Below are 3,749 nucleotides of genomic sequence, written 5' to 3' on the forward strand. Positions count from 1 at the left end.
ACACATAGAGAAGATTTCCATGGCTTTATTCCTTGGCGGGGGACTAGTAGATAGTTGAAAACGTTAAAGAGGTTTTGAGTATGTTACCTATTCTGCAAGGTCTTGACTGAGAAAAGGAGTTTTATGTTAACCCATCAGCGGGAGATGATGCCATTGGAGCCATGTTGCTGCAAAAAGGTAAAGAATCTCAGTATATGAAGCCTGTTCATTATACTAGGAGATTTTTTTGAAATTGAATTGGTGATGACGAGTATGGTTTATTCTTGTAAGCGATTCAGACACTACTTGCTGCAAAGGTCATTCAGCTTTCTTACCAGTTATTCACTCCTTCCCCGGCTGTTCAATAATTAAAATATATCAAAAACAGTGATAAGATGGGTTATTGAGCTCAAGGAGTTTCAGTTCACCTTTTTGGTGGAGGAGAGTACTCGAGCTACCCTCGCAGATTTACTCACTTATAAGGACACTCCTGTTGTGGTTTTTAGAAGAGGTGGTGCGGAAGAAGAAAGTTGAGTTTCTTGCCATCTGTGATCTTCCGCCACCACAGAGACAAAGTATGTGGCAGTTTTTGATGTTAGCAAGGAAGCTGTGTGGTTAGGTCACCTTGTGGGAGATCTTCACATTACTCAGATACTAGTGTTGCATTGTGATAGTTAGAGTGTAATTACATTAGAGAAGGACCCCTTGTTCACTCTAAGTCAAAACACATAGAAGTCTATTATCATGTGATACACGACATATTGGGTACCAAGCGCATGGAACTAATCAAGGTTGATATGGATGACAACCCTGTGGATGATCTCACAAAAAACCTACCCTCATAGCACTCTTCACATTGCATGGAGATAATGGGTATAGGGTGACACCACTTGGATGCTTTATGGTTGTACAAGTTGTACATACATAGGCCTCTTGGGCCATGTCGACGTTCAAGGGATAAAGATTTTTAGGGTTTTATGCAAACTGGTTGGACATCCATCAAACTGACCGTACCAACCTTCTCCCTATTTATTGGTATTACATTTCAATAACAAATCATGAGGAATTTCAATCCTAACTGTGAACTCAACCCAAAACCCTCTATGTTCTCCTTCCTCGCACACCACACCAAGCAAGCGCACATTCGAGCACACACTCTTCACAATTATACATCTAAGGTGGGAGATGGGATTGTCTTTCTACTCAAGGCTTTTGAGAAAGTTCTTAAACCTTTTTGAATCTCACTTTTTGATCCTAGAGTCTCTCGAAGAAAGACCATACTCTTTCCCTAACATTGACAACGAAGCAACAAGCCTTACACTTCAAGATTTTTTAGATAGTATCTAGAACTTTGAAGTACTCATAATGAGCTTTTCTGAGGTTTTCTTTAAAATATTGTAGTTTTTATCAAGCTACATGTGAGATTCCAGTGGGTGTTCATGCGTTTGACCAATGGGTTGGGTTTTCCTTCCATTCTTGTAGTGTCATTGCTCCAATAGAAACTAGCCACACTATGTAGATCCCTTTTCACAAAGGGTTTAGTACTCATGAGTCTCATCGAGGTTACGTAGGACATGGCTAATAATTTATAGTCACACGTACGAAGCAAATGCATTGGCACCTTTTTGAAATGACTATGTCTCACGAATGGTCACACATGCATCATTTATTTGCCTTCTAATAAGTAGCTCTGCAAGTCCTTTTTGTAGTTATGCCAATTTTTGTATGGTTGTACCATAACATGTTATTGAGAGTGGGTGCACGCATCTACACACTTTAGATTGAGTATATGGGACCGGAGAAATGCAGACAATGAGTGTCGGCTAGGGCCATAAATACCTTCAGAAGGTGTTAGAGGGTTGTCACAATGTCAATACGGTAGTGGGCCCAAGCATGCCGATCTCTCTCTCTCTCTCTCTCTCTCTCTCTCTCTCTCTCTCTTAAATGATTGAATTCTCAAGAACAAAAATCCACTTTTATGACTGTTTCATCGTTTCTTTCTTTCTTGATGTGTTGTTTCTTTCTTTCTTGATGTGTTGGTCTAGTGTTGGGGAAAAGTGTGTCTCAACTTATAACTATGCCGCTTTTAAGGCCTGCATTATGAGGAAAATAGTGTAAAAATAGTAAAAATTATCCCAACTTCCCTAGAATCGTGTGAGGTTCTGGAAATTATATATGGAAGCTCAGTTTGTAGGGAAAAATAAGTAGTGCAATAGAAAATTTGGGTGAGCTTTTGTATAAACGCCACGATTAGATCATTATTAGGCCCAAATTTGCAGATTGTCGTCGCCAATAACGCGAGTGTTATCGGTAACGCTATATTGCACCCGCAAAAAGTTCATGTCGCCGTCTCTGCATCGACGGCTACAAACGGTGGCGGAAGAACGCTACTTGCAGTACAAGCACAGGAGGACATCGTTCTGCTGCAGGGACTCGTAGGCCCTCCAAATTCTTGGTGCAGATCATCAACACGTGTATCGATGGCTGCTCCTTCCGTGACATTCATATCTCGTGCGGCGCGTTTGGGTCGGACAGCTTCGTCAATCCGACGCTGTTCAAGTGGGTAGCCATGAACGACTGTGTTGTGAAGGCCGGTGGTGCACTGGCACCGGGCGAGGGCGTCACCTTTCGCTACGTCGCCTCTGCCAGCATGCTGTGCTGATTGTCATTAGCAACTCATTCTTTCGGCTCATGTTAGTAAAATGTTGATCTCTTGGGAGCAAGTGCACTCATTCTTTTCACTTCGAACTCAAAATTTGGAATCATTGAGAAGTGTATACAAGCTGTTGCTTCAAGAACTTCTAGCATTTCGTATGTTGCCTCACTAGTGCTTGGAATTCATCCATTTTAAGTTAATCACAAGAAGTTAAATTGGACAAGTTCTCGCAATAATTTCCACCTTGTGACTTACCTCAACATCTGAGATTCTCCGAGGGAGGCACCAGATACCTAGCTAGGTATGCGGTCCTTCTCAAGCAGAAGCTCATGATATTATGCATTGTATGAAAAACACTGATGAACAGGACTCCGTTTTCCTACATGAGAAAAAATCTAAAGCTTCTTGTGTTAGTTTTCCCTTGGATATACCTTGGAATAATCACTCAAATATATACACTATGTACTATGAGAAACTGGGTATTGTTGTGTGTATGTCAATGCGTGTGCCCGTCGTGCAACAAGACAATGTAGAGAAAAATACTTGAGAAATACCAAAGATGGTAGAAAAAAATACATTGTATAGTACAAGTAGCTTACAAAGAGGCATAAGTGTACATGAAACCGTTAAAACCCCAAACATGCAAAACTAAATCACGAATACATAGAAAATTCTTACAAAGATGTCTTTCCATCACCCTTTGACACAAATCAGGCACAAGATAATTTTTGTCATCTACTATGGTGCCCAAGAGGATTTAACCGCTCTACAAGCTTTGCAATGGGACAAACTCAAGGCCACTTAATCACGAATCTCTCAGTTTGGTCTTTTTCCTCGTTACACCTTCGGCAAACTATTTGAATCTGTCAAAGCACAATCATGAAAAGATATAAACGTGTCCTCCTTTTTTATGTTGCATGTTGAGTTTGACACATCCTTACTTTAAATTCCAACCTTGGATTATATTCCGATGTTAATTGTATTAGAGACGAAGTAGGTTCCTTCATGATAAAGATGGTGTCTTTTTTTGTCTAATTATCAAAACTATAAATTCTAATAATAAAAGAAATCTAATGTTGTCAAACATGTGAAGGTTTTGCAAGCATAAGAATCT

General features: G+C 40.2%; 1 pseudogene; it reads left to right on the plus strand.

The window, feature by feature from the left end:
- The first annotated feature begins 374 nt into the window (after positions 1-374).
- Positions 375-2,641, plus strand: LOC147448947 (TPD1 protein homolog 1-like; annotated as a pseudogene).
- The last annotated feature ends 1,108 nt before the right edge of the window (positions 2,642-3,749 follow it).

Source organism: Adiantum capillus-veneris, chromosome 10 (genome assembly GCF_014529385.1).
Source record: "Adiantum capillus-veneris isolate H3 chromosome 10, ASM1452938v2, whole genome shotgun sequence".
Lineage (NCBI taxonomy): Eukaryota > Viridiplantae > Streptophyta > Polypodiopsida > Polypodiales > Pteridaceae > Adiantum > Adiantum capillus-veneris.